Consider the following 14,215-nt stretch of genomic DNA (forward strand, 5'->3'; position numbering starts at 1 on the left):
AAATCCGTGAAGACGTACAGCTGATTTTGCTTTGTTTTTTTTTTAAATCTCCAAAAGTGACAAAATAATTTTTTGTCTATAAAATTTTTCTTAGAATTCTGGGTTTATTAAAAATTGTAGAAGATAGTTGCAAAAAACCCTTATTTTTGCTGTACTTTATAAATGTTAATAACTTTATTTTTTACAAAAGACTTGTAAAACTACTCAAAATTGATGCAGTTAATGAGTCAATAAAGTGTGCTAAATTTCAAACACATCGACCAAAGAGTTATAAGTTATTTAGTTTGTTTCTCCAGGAGAGCGATTATTTAAATAACTGTTCTTGTCCAAACAGTCACTCTAGAGTTTAGAGATATTTTGTAAATCGCAATCGACTATTTAAGGTTTAATTTTTTTAAATTTAAAATTTTATTAAATTTGTTTTATATTTTTTTTGGAATTTTAGCTTCCAAACATTTATAATAAATTTCACATTTTTTATGTCACATGCTTGTAAGTAGGCTCAATGAAAGCTGGTGAAAAAAACATACGTTCTAGAAACACTGAACCTTCTACGACCAATAGGAAACAAGATAGCATTTGTTTTTCTTAAAATCATGTTTTCGTTGCTCATTAACATTAAGAGCTAAATATTGAACAGATTAGGTATAAACGAAAATATAAATTTTTTTGATCAATTTTCTAGATGTTACCTAGATCTAATTATTATTATATATTTATATAAATAATATACACTTATCAATAAAATTTCAATATTATTTACGAAGTAATAGTAAAATCCAATCACTTTTTTAGGAAAAATTTAATTAATTAATTTTTCTTGAATTTTCCGAGAGGTGAAAATAGAACAATTCTCATTATTATGTTGAGCTCCCTCAGTTAAAAAAATGAAGGGCCAACGTACCATAGAAGCCGAGATATTGCAAATTTTGTCAGCGCGCTTCAATTAGAAGTTCCATCTAAAGAAAATGGAGCTTGGACAGTTTGTCCCTCTACGTTTCTGCGGTATTTTACGAGCAGTATCATTTCACTGTATATGTCATATATAATTTGGATAATAAAATTAAGATCTTCATTTAGAATCCGTTCAATTTGCAGCTCTTAATGTTAATACACAATGGAAATATGATTGTGAGAATTAAATGCTAAATTGGTTCCTATTGGTTATAAAGTTTCTGTTTGTTTTATAAAGTGTGATTTTTCACCAAGTTTTCGTTGAGCCTACTTATAAGCGTCTGCTTTAAAAAATGTCAAAGGTATTATAAATGTTTATAACCTAAAAAGACACTTTTTCAAACAATAGCCACAATTTCAAGTAGCTATATTACGTGTCGTTATGCAAAAAACAAAGTTATTAACATTTGTGAATTACTGTAAAATAATATTTTTTTGCAGTTATCTCGGTCAATTGTATATGTATTTTAATTTAGATACTCTCAAAATTACATAACTTTTTCTAGTCTACAACTTTGATTTGAACAATTTTACTCTAAAATGTATAAGAGACGTTTAATAGGTAAAAAGTATTTTTTTCACTTTTTAAGTTTAAACAAAAAAAAACAAAGCAAAACCAACCGTACGTCTTCACGGATTTCTGATCAGCTACCCTTCATATAGATTTTAGAACTTTCAAATACCTGTATAAGATTTAATTCACAAACAATCGATTGCAATTTACAAGATATCTGTAATTAATAAACGTTAATAACTTTATTTTTGCATAATGATATGTAATATAACTAATCAAAATCGTGACATTTAATGAGTTATTAAAGTGTACTAAATTTCGATCACGAACAGATCGACTAAATAGTTTATAAGCTATCCAATTTTCTTTTCCCGGAGAGCAATTATCTATAATGCTCTACTAATGTTGTTTAAATATTCGCTCTATAAAGGCGATTATTTAAATAACTGTTTTTGCCCAAACAATCACTCTAGACGTATTTTGTAAATCGCAATCGATGCTTTGAGGCTTCATTTTTAAGGTATATTAAAAAAACGTTAAGATTTTATTAGATTTGATATTAAAAAACAGTTTGAAAAAGGGCTGACTGTTTAGCTTATAAACCTTTATAATAACTTTTGCCATTTTTTTTGTCACGCGCTTGTAAGTAGGCTAAGTAAAAAGCTGGTGAAAAAACACACTTAAAAAAAAGAACTTTCTATGACCAAAAGGAAACAAGATAGCAATTTTTTGCCTAAAACCATATTTCCATTTTTTATTAACATTAAGACCTGCTACTTGAACATATGGTAAATAAAGATCTAGATTTTATGATCCAATTTAATAGATGCCATACTAGTGAAGAACTAAAAAGTTATAATCTGATACAAGTGATGGTACTCGTAAAATACCGCCAAGGAAATGTGGAGAGGAGAACGGTCCGCTGCAATATCTGGGCCTGTTTTTTGTTATTAGTTATAGAAGGTACAGTTTTTTTGGAAAGTGTGTTTTTCAAGCTTTTCATTGAGACTAATTACAACCGTGTGATAGAAAAAATATCAAAGTTATTATAAATTTTTAGAAGTTAAAAAGTCAGGCCTTTTTCAAAATGTGTTTTAATAACAAATTTAATAAAATGTTAAAGTTTTTTTAAATAAACTTAAAAGTGAAGCCTCAAAGAATCGATTGCGATTCACAAAATAACTCTAGAGTGACTGTTTGGCAATAACAATTGTTTAAATAATCGCTCTCTGGGATAAACATATTGAATAACTTATAAGCTATTAACATTTATAAATTACTACAAAATAAGGGATTTTTGCAATAATCTCGGTCAATTATTTATGTATTTTAATTTGGAAACTCTCAAATAAAGAACTTTTTATGATATACAACTTTTATTTGAACCATTTTTCTCTAGAATGTATAAGAAACGTTTTATAGACAAAAATTTTTTTTTCACTTTTTAAGATTGTTTAAAAAAAACAAAGCAAAATCAGCTGTACGCTTTTACAGATTTTTCATCAGCTGCCTCTCATATACCTTTTAAAACCTTCAAATATCTCTATAAGATTTTTTCAGCTTTTTTCTTCCTTGACTGGGGATACTGTAGTGTAACATAGCATGCGAAGTAGATACTTTACCCTTTTTTATGTATATTGTATCTGCCTTGTATAAGTTAGGTTAAACACAGACAGGGCGGAGTGCACCGCGCATGCTGCCGCAGCGGCGTTGAAAGCAGTCTCTCGTCTATGGTACTTCTGTTGTGCAACACAGACGAGCCGTCGTTTGTCAGCTCGCCGCGTCGGCCGCCGCGCGGCCTATGCTGAGTACCATGCGCCGTCGGCGGTTTTATGACTTCTTGCGGCACATCAGTAATAGATATCTTGTGCTTCAACACAGACGTGTGACTGTTTTGCAACGCTTTTATTTGATTACTTTTGTGTTTGCCAAATTTTGTATATATTATGGAAGCTATAGACATCAATAAATTAATTACCGAAATTTACACACGGCCAGCAATTTGGGATATGCGCTAAAAGAAAAAAACATGCTTGGGAAAAGGTTACCCACAGTTTTATTTCGGAAGATGCTTTTTTGGGCCATTTTTAATTTCTTTAACTAACGTGTAAAACATTCCTTTATTTTTTCATTAATTTACTATAGGATGTATCCAATACCTGCGTCTTTTCTTCTTCTTTGATCTAATATGAAGTAAACTTGCACTTGATTCTAGAGACATCATCATACCATTTTACGTGATCGGCCTCTCCCATTTACGGGTCGTTCTGTCTTTATGTTGATTTCATTTTATTTTCTTGTTTTTGGTTCACTGGTTTAATTGTTTTATCCCACATTTCTATTTCTCCTCACTCCCTCGCTTCTTTTTCTGAATGCCAGCGTTTGATTTATCTTTCGTTAAATTTTCGTTTCAGTTATCCCAATCATCTTTGTGTTTTGGTCATATCTGGCCTTGTTTCCGCAGTGTATGTCACTATTGGCCTTTATATGGTTCTGAAACTATTTTTTGTAGCTTTTCTGTTATCTACAATATTTACTTGGAATAAACCATAATTTTGATTGAAAATACGTTATATTTAGCGTTTCGACTTTCATCTTGGAAATCGTTATATTTTAAGCGTTAAATTTATTATAATATAAGCGTATTTCAATTAAAATTGTAGTTTATTCTCGTGAAATTCATATTTTAAAGTTATACTTTTAGTTTTGTTTCAGTTGTAAAGTATTTTTTGTTCATACAATGTCGTGTAGACACCCCACTGCTCTTGTTTTCGTATTTTTCCTCCACTTTTCCGTCTAAATAATCGAATTCCCAAATATTCTACTTCCATCACTTGTTAAAAACCAATTTACGTCTTTTTTGTTCCTCTATCACTATCGTTTCAGGGAAATCACCATGTCAAATTGGAGCGCCGTGCCGTATTTTGGTTAGTATTGTATTTAATAAAATAGAACGTTTTAATTTTATCAAAGGTATATTCATTTCCAAAGAAAATTGTAAAACAAAATTAAAATAAATTACTTAGGTATTCATCTTCTCATGCTTACTATTTCCTTAATTTTCTAGTCTTTTTGTTGTTTTTAATTGTAGTTTTTCGCGGCTACATGAATAGCAAATAGGCGAAAATTTTGTGCAGTTTTCGTGAACCAATTCAAACTTATCTTGCAATATATCAAGTTTTCGAATTTTTTGGCATTGAAATGGCTTTCTTCATGGCGGTTCCAGTCATTGGATTCTACGTTGTCATGTATTATTATAATTCAGCTTATACCGTATTTCAGGAATGTGTCACTGTTTTGCATTATCGCTAGACACTCGACAGCCGATGTCTACTCTACTGTACTGCATAAGAAATATGAAACTAAATTGCTATAGTAATGAATATATGAAATAAGTAATTTTTAAATTGATTTAAAAAAATCCTTTTTTTTACAGTCTTAATAAGAAGTTATTAACAGTAAATTCTTTTGATATAATTCATGTGTACTGCACATTTTACGCGGAAATGTTTGTTTGCCTAGCAATTTTACCTTTTTGCTCAACATTAAAACTAGTTCCATGTTAACAAGGTTATTAAAAGATTTAGATTTTTTAAACACATTTTTTATTTTATATTTACCTGCAAAATTATTTGTTACAGTGAGATTAGTTATTACCTAGAAGTTAATGTAGTTCTAATCAGTGATCCTGAGAGATTAGCATAAGCTTAGATATTAAAATTTATGGAATCCCTCATAACCTGTAGTTTGTAGCGGTTATATTGCCTACCACATAGGGTATTACTTATAGGGGGACAGAAAATTGGGGACAGAAGTTACTGAGCTCGAGATAGGGTAAGCAAAACAAACCGGAATGTTTGCGAACGGCTACTCTTGATTTGATTGGAGAGCTGGATCTTAGATAAGTGAATAAAAGGGGACTGAAAAGAGGCAACTACAAAGGAAGAAAATCAAAAAGGTACTTACATGGATTTCCTGAACAAAACAACACAAGAAGGTTCCTAAGCTATTTAAAATGTTCGCCGCTTACAAGAATCTTCCTGCTGGGTGGAAAGGTAAGCTTTTCTTCACTGCAAAACAAACGAATGCGTCTCACAAGCCGCAAAAATGGTCTGAAATGACCAGGGACAACAAAATGAGGATGGAAGCTGGGCACTGGATTATGAAGTCTTCAAAGCTGGCTTTTAAATTACACAAGCTCCTGCTTGGAGCCATGTGGACATCCGTCTTACAAATTCCTCAGGTGAGACACAGCACGAAACAAAACAGTGATTACTCAGACAAAAACTAACACTTTTGAGTATAGTTCACATTTTTACAAACAAAATTTGCCAGTTCCTTCAGGCCACCCACGCGGCGTCTTCTCTCTTTAAAATCTTCTTCCCACCTGAATTTGACCTTGCTTCAGTCTCTGTGTACCGGCTTCCTCCGTTTCCTCTCACCCCTTCTATCAGTCAAAGGGACTAGCCAATCGGAATTCTTTTCAACGCTTCTCAGGATATCTGATCTTGAGCATTCTTTAGCTTTGAAAATTGCAAAACTAAGACGTAAAATATGACCATGTTTTTACTACGCAGTTGAAATTGCAGTGGAATTTTTCTTCGATGTGTCCAGACGCTTACGTCACAATATAAACAGAAACTCAACGGAATTTTATACATAGCCCAGGGGCGTATCAAATAAATTTTATACATTGAATATTCGATGGCTATAAGAAATTTATACATGCTACAACTTGGGTTTTTGACTATTCGTAGAAACTGATACCTTACTTAAGCGATACTCCCAAACGGGTTGCAAATTAATGGTCTCCTAATAAGTTCGTCATAGTAGTATTTGTGATTGAAAAGAGTTTATTTGTCTTACGATTTGTTTATTGTGATTTCAAAAGCCAAACGCACTGGCAATTGAAGACGCTTACAATCAAATGGTAAGTGTGTTGGAATCATCGGTATACACGGGATCAAGACATCCTTCCCTTTGTATTTTTCTTGATGATCGTTGCCTCAATGATTATTCATTCGCGTTTTCACAGTCAGTCTCGTTTGATTGCACAGTCGAGGTTGATTAAACTTACGTAGCATAATGACCTACTTTTAATTGTAAATTGTTAGGTGAGAGCACAGGCAATTCCAATGAATTCAAAAACTCTGTAAGATAGTTGACTACATCATCCTAGTTTATAACTGTATAAACTGATTTAAACAAAAACAACTTTTCTTGAAGAAAATTCTGAATCGTCACATTAAGATCATCGACATCTTTATTTTTTGCCATCAATATTGCTCGTTCACTCAGCCAATTGTGGTTTTAACCAGTGTTGCGAGTTATCCGGAAAACACGCTGAATAAGCTCCTCTTTCAAGTCTGTGAAGTAGCAGAAATATGTGGGCAATGTGATAAATCCATTCGAGGTGTCAAAAGCGACTTTACCATTTCAGATGTCTAACAACTGCTTCGAAAACACAATTGCACTTAATATTTTTTTAAAAACACTCATATATTAGTTCTCAATTCGTCGTAGCAGTTGATTGGGGAAGAGTCGGAACATAGAATCATGGCTCCACCAAAAATCTTTTTATTGTCACGAATATCTTTCAGTTCTATTCAGTGCCTATAATCACCTCTTGTGGGCCACCGTACATTCATCCCAAACGAATAATTTGCATATCTGTAAAATATTCGCCATTGCGATATTTTTGGCGATGTTGCAAGCTGATGTTTCATTAATTTGTATGTTCAATGGTAATTTCAAGACAGAATGTGCAGTTCGTCCGTCTTATAATAAAGTTGCAGCTATTCCAGGTGAAGCGAACGCTAGGGCTACTGCGATCTGATGATCCTTACCAATAACAATAAAATTAGTAAAGCTTTTTCTGTCCCTCCCGGATGATTATATTAAATAATAATAATAATTGATTTTCAAAGTGACTACAATAAACTATTAGTAATGGTTTCCTTGTTAAAAAAAACTATACTTTTCCATGGAAAACTGACTTTGTAACCAAATCGAAGAAGTATCCGAAGTACTTTTGTATAAAAAGGTCTTTTCTACATAAAATAAAAACCAACTTCTCGATGAAAAACAGTCAATTCCTGGCCTTTGATAAAAAAAGCCTCCTTCGGCTAAAAATCAGGATCATAAAATTCTCGAACCACGTCAAATAAAAAAAGCAAATAACTTTCAGTGCATCTCCAATTCAGCTATTTTCAATCTCATCCAGGTCACGTAGAACAAACACTTTTATTCACAACTTTTTATTTTAAATCTATTAACTTTGGAATTCAATGCTTCCCATTTTTGAAAACCGTACTCTTCAAAAATGCATTCTAGGATGATCTCCTTTTTCTCGTTCCCTTATTTTTATCTCTTTATTGCCAGACGCTGTCTGCAGGGGAAGTATTATCTGCTTTCTTGTGAAGAAGCAGATAACACCGTAGCAGATCGAAATGATTGGAATCCATTCAATCCATACGAAAGACCACCTACCACTGAAGAGGTTGCCCAAGCCATTAAAAAGCTTAAAAATACTAAAGCACCAGGGACTTATCAAATTTGTAGTGAGCTGTACAAGAATGGTGGTGACGCCTTGGTACAATGGCAAATATGACACAGAGATAGAATGCAACAAACTATGACTGTAATTACACAATGGATTTGTAGGGAATAAGTCCACGGAAGTTCGAGGAATTTAGAGAGATTAGGTCTTCTAAAAATGAATGGTACAAATGTGAATCTGGTAAGTGAAGTAAAGTAATTTGTGTAATACTTATAATCAGCAGATATAACGAATAACTAAGAGGGGGGTGACTACTTTAATCCCATAAAGCTACACGCACTCATGGAAAATGTGGGTTTAAAATCAGACATATTATATATATTGTATTAATATCATGTTGCTAGAACCAACATTTACATCTGAATCAGTATAGTGGTTAAAGGTGCGGCAAAAAGGTTCTATTCTTACATTAACGTGCAAAGACTTGCTTGCATTGGGTTCTGAAAAAGTATTGCCGACCTAACGATAATGATGATGACCTCAACCTTCAGACATAAATATCTTACAACATTATATAGATAACTATGCTTTTATGTAGTTGCATTATGTCTTTCCGACTATTTAATTTAGCTTTGCCCTGTGTGTCAAATATTCCCTTAAAATCGTGTTTACAATTTAATACTATTTTTTTACTCACATTTAAAAATAGGATTATAGCCGAAAATTCAAGAAAGTTTTAATGATTTAAGTCCCGTTTTCTAAATGGTAACTAACACCTTTGTTTTGGTAAAATTGTTAGTCATATCGTATCCACGTAACAGCAAATTCAAATAGCGTCTTTGTGATTTGTCATTTCTCTCCGGTATTCTAGTTCTAGTTTTTATTACGTAACTGCAATGCAAACACTGAGCTTCGTTGGTTAAGTTACAGTTGGTAATACATGTTACATAACATAGAAAATAAGCTAATATTGTTCTAAATTTTTGTCTTTTTATGTTTCAGATGAATAAATCGGTTTCTCTAGATAAATAGTATCAGGGGTAAGTAAATATTTTGCAAAATATTTTGTTCTGACTATTATGTTTTTTGCCTACTAACTTACACTCTATATTGCATGGACTGTTTCCATTTGCATTTGCAGGAATCTGAATGTGTTCTCTTGGTAGATGTAATTATTTCCTTTATTATTCCAACGATCATAAGTTCTCTGATGAGATACATCTGATAACAACAACCAAGAAAGAGCTAAAATGAAACAAAAGTACATAAAAATGACGACTAATGTAGAAGACGTGCAAGAATATCTACAAAAAAAGTGATCAAGATAGATAAAAGTAATCAAATCAGAGAAATAAAGAGATTATTTTGAATGGGATGTGTCAAATGCAATTTAATTCTTTGGACAAGTAGCACAAAAACCATCTCCGATAAATTCACATTCAAATTTCCGAAAAAGACCGAATTTATACACGTTATAGAAGGAAAAACAAAAATTATGTTTCGAGCATCTAGGCTTAAAACACCCTGTGGTGAAATACAGATTTGAATGTCACTCAAAACTATTCTGTATGCACGCTTGGTTCATTCCCCATACATGGTTTTTCCATTCGTGTTAATACCTCGATTCGTTTCCAAATTATGCGTTATTGAATAAAACATTGTTTTTTTCATGCTTTTTTAAATTTGAAAATAATTATGGAACAATTAATAATTAAACGAGAACATATGGAGCGAATGCTTGAATAAAAAAGCAATAAAATAAGATATGGTTGAATGCTCAAATATATCAATTTTTCAAATAAACGGCAGATATCGAGCACAGTTCTTTTATTAAATCTTGTCGAAGTACTTTCGCTCTCAGGCATCTTCAGGGGCATTTCTTCAAAAATTTTTGGCTATCCAGCACATTAACGAATGTCATAGACATTTAAATACACTAAATACAATATACAAATAACGAACATTAGAGAGGATAAACAGTTTAAAAATTGTTTAGGCTACATCGTGGGCAATGGTTTCTGACCCCTTCCATTTAGAATTTTTTGTTTCTCAATGGCTTATCTCTTTGTCAATGTTGTCATTTTGTCACCTATTGCAAGTCCGGTATGACTTTCTGTAAATTTATCACAACGCAAAGCTTCTTTCAAATTTTTTCCCCAACATAATATCATCATCACCATCATCTTTGGCTCCACAATCCTCTGTGGATCCTGGCCTGCTCTAAGATTAGTCGCTATTCTGTTCGGTTTCTGGCAACGTGTTGCCATCTTCTGATCTCTAGTATCCCTAAGTCGGCCTCAACTCCATTTAACCGCCTAATTTGCGGTCTGCTTCTTCCTATAGGTGTTCCTGTCGTTAGCTTTTTAGCAATCATGTTGTCAGGCATTCGTATTATGTGTTCGGTATAAAAGAGTTGGTATAATTCGAAATTAAACCTTTTGCGCCACTGCCCCTGATAGTTTATAGCTCCAAATATTTTGCGGAGTATCTTACGCTCGAATATTTCCAGAAATATTTTATCCTGTAGTTTTTCGTTGGATATTTCTTGAGTGGAACTGTTTTTGGAGTCCATAGTCCCTATTTGTAAAATTTATTTGTCTTTTAATTTCTTCGCTTGTTTTATTGGTAGTAAGCCATTTCGAGCCAAGGTATGTGAAGCTGTCAACACGTTAAAATATATGACTTCCAAATACTGTTTCGCGACCCTCATTTGCTATAGGATCCTTAGTAATCAAGATGTACTTGGTTTTGTCTTCGTTGATGACTGGACGGCCTGTTTCGCCGCCGTTTCTAATTCTAGGAAATATTGCTCAATATCTCGCTTGTTACGCTCGATTATGTCAATGTCATCAGCGTATGCTAAGATTTGTATCGATCTTTTGTAAATAGTACTGCCGTCTCTAATGCGTGTGTCTCGGACTGCCTTTTCCAATGCAATGTTAAATAGGAGGCAAGCCAGAGCATCCCCTTATCTGAGTCCATCTTTTACCTCAAAGGATCGAGACTTTTCTCCCTGTATCCTAACGCTGGCTTTTAAGTTAGACATTGTCATTCTCGTTAATCGGATAAGTTTTTCTGGTATACCAACCTCACGCATTGATTGGTATAGTACTGTTCTCTTGACACTGTCGTATGGGGCCTTGAAGTCTACGAATAGGTGATGTGTTTCAATGTTAAATTCTAATGTTTTCTCGAGGATCTGTCTTATTGAATGAATCTGGTCAATTGTTGATTTTTCTGGAGTAAATCAGGCCTGGTATTTTCCAACTATGCAAACTGTGTAAACTTGTAGCCTTTCATAGAGAATATTTGCTAGCATTTTGTAAGCAGTTGTTCACAGGGTTATACCTCTGTAGTTGTCACACTGGAGCTGATAGCTTTTTTTATGTAACATCACGCGTATAACGAGTTGAGACCATTCACAAGGCATGTTATCATTTTGCCAGACAAGAAGTAAAAGTTTATGCAGTGCTTGTAGCAGGGCGTCGCCACCATTCTTGTAGAACTCACTACAAATTTGATCAGTTCCTGGTGCTTTATTATTTTTAAGCTTTTTAATGGCTTGGGCAACCTCTTCAATGGTAGTTGGTCTTTCGTTTGGGTTGAATAGATTACAATCATTTCGATCTGCTACGGTGTTATCTGCTTCTTCGATATAATGACCGTTAAATTTTGCGTCGATACATATTGCATTATGCGAACATAATAACATTAAGCGGTTGGAATACTTCTTTATTCCTGGTACATCCTGAACCGGCCGTACTTCCGTGGTCCGGTCCGGTTAGCGGTAGGAATTCCGGTTCCGGCCGGATTGGCCAGGTACCCGATCCGGTACATCTCTAGTTGTAAGACTTTTAAGATTTAGGGTCAATGATAACCCGAGATGGTACTTGTATGAAAGATATAAAAATGAAAATAGTCCAGGGAAAACAAGCCACGGAAGCACTCCATAGAGTGATATGGAATAACATTCTAACCAAAGATAACAAAAAAAGGATCTTCGAGAGAATAGTGATGAATATTACCCTACATTGAGCGGAAATGTAGCCAATGACACCATCAATACGAAATAAAATAAGAAAAGTTGAACTGGACTTTATGAGAAGATGCCTACAAATCAGCAGAGTGGATAGAATAAGAGTAGTAGAAATATGGAACAGAATGGAAGTAGAATGTTCAATTACAAAAAAGTTGGAAAACCGAGCCCTGAAGTGGTAAGGGCATGCGCAAAGAATGCCAAAGCACAGGTGGTTATAGACCTAGGTGATAAAGACCTGCTACAAGATAGAAAACATGCGTAGGAAATGCTATAATAGATACAGACTCCAGAGAAGGTGACTGGGAGAATAGAGTGCTGTGGAAGATAAAAACAGCTAACTCATAATGGGAAAAAGCCTAAGAAGACGAAGATAATGTTATAATATCCATCTTATGTTTATTTATTTGTGATGCTTTGTGCATTCCACGTACACATTCTTAATGCCCGTTTCTTGGCCAAAATTGTCTTAGTGAATACTTTCTCTGTCTGTTCTCTGCGTAGATGGGCAAAATATCGAAAGTCATTCGTAGTCTTGACAAGTAGGGTTGGGAATTTTCATGACAAGATCGACAAATAACTGTAATGTGTTCCAAACACATGTATTTATGGCATATGAACCAAGCGTATTTTGTTTTTCGGTTGTTTTTCTACTCACAATAAGTGCATCTTCCAGGTATATTATTCCTTGGAGGAGCAGGTTGAACAGCGTCCACAGTGCCATATATATATCTCTTAATCGAACCTAAAGATTTTTGTGCCTGTAAATCAGGATGTAAATGCATTTGCCAGCTCTCTGAAATATTTTCGTCTCAAAATATATTTATTTGGATTATTGAAACAATATATTACTTCTGAATTAATCCCTGCTACATTTAAAATAGTATAAAAAATAATCATTGACAATCTTCGAGTATGTCTTAAGCAACTGTAACTAGCACAAAGTTTGTCTATAACATTAACACCACATTGTGTACGGTTATATTCTGACAGTTGATTCTACAAGGCAATATTGTGGGTAAGAGAGGCCCTGGACGTAGACGTATATCCTGGCTGGCCAATCTTAGGAAGTGGACTGGTCTAACGTCAACTGATCTATTTTGAGCTGCTGTGAATAGAATAAGATGAGTCAATGTGGTCACCAACATCTCTAGAAGATAGGCACATTTAGAAGATATTCTGACACCAGGGTGCATTTAGGTCTAAAGGCAAACATTAGGCTGCTATTAGTTGGTCGTGCTGTAGGTTTGGTAAACTTTATTGGTAATTCAGGTTTGTTCTTTTGGACTGTTCCTATTACAATCAGGCTGTTAGGTTTCTGCATCAATTCTTCAACCAAAGGGATTGACGTAAGCCAATTGTCAATCATCAAATTACTATTAGATGTTCGAATATTATCAATAAGCTGTAAGACGACATCTTTGGGACTAGTTGAAATCTTCTGGGTCCTTCTGACTGCTGTCCAACATACACTTTCATTTGGTTTGTATAATATGAAGGTGCATTAGATAAATCATATATTTTAAATCCTGGTAGCATTTCATCAAAAATATTCAGAATTACTGTAATTGTTTTGACAATTAGTTACAAACTTATCAAAAAAAGTTCGTATAGGTGCTTATCTAGTGATCTTCTTTCATCACGAGAATTCATGTCGTCAAAATGTAAACATTTTAGGAGAAATCTACATCGCTTTAAAGACATGCTAAGACGAAATAACTCTATACCTAACCCATCGGTTGTCACGTATTTTCAACGTTCAGACGGTTTGCGTGATAAACTCCGGCCAAGTACAGCAGCTCCAGTATGGCACGAATCTCAATCGCATTTGAAGGTGCAGCATCTCGGGGTCGGAAAAAATTTTGGCGAATAGACTCGATATATTGATTTGTAATGTAATCAATCAAATTAATCATACCATCATCGATAAAGTATTTCCATCTTTCTCTAATCCCTTTCCAATGCCTGGTAATTTGTTTTGGAGAAGGAAAAATGTTTATAGTGTTATGTGCTCTGGTTCTTATAGTCTTAGGAACTGATGAGCATTTTCTCCAGTGTTTTACCCCATTCTTTCCAATGTACGATAATCTGTTGCTCCCTGGAATATCGCCTTCATACCTATCAGAAATATCTTGTTCAGATTCGCTTTCTTCCAGATCTACTTCCTCATGATCTGATGGTTCAGCATCGGGCTGGTCATAGGCAGCTTCGT

The 14,215-nt window shown here is 33.9% G+C and overlaps 1 protein-coding gene across 4 annotated transcripts in view; it reads left to right on the forward strand.

Moving 5' to 3' along the window:
- The window catches only part of Mef2 (myocyte enhancer factor 2), a 333,366-nt gene that overhangs the window by 77,155 nt on the left and 241,996 nt on the right, over nt 1-14,215 (forward strand). For all 4 annotated transcript variants that reach the window (XM_072546699.1, XM_072546696.1, XM_072546702.1 and 1 more), the window contains one exon: nt 8,970-9,007. The gene's annotated coding sequence lies outside the window, so the exon portion shown is untranslated. The remainder of the gene's footprint in view (nt 1-8,969; nt 9,008-14,215) is intronic.

This window comes from Diabrotica undecimpunctata, chromosome 10 (assembly GCF_040954645.1).
Source record: "Diabrotica undecimpunctata isolate CICGRU chromosome 10, icDiaUnde3, whole genome shotgun sequence".
NCBI classification, from domain to species: Eukaryota; Metazoa; Arthropoda; class Insecta; order Coleoptera; family Chrysomelidae; genus Diabrotica; species Diabrotica undecimpunctata.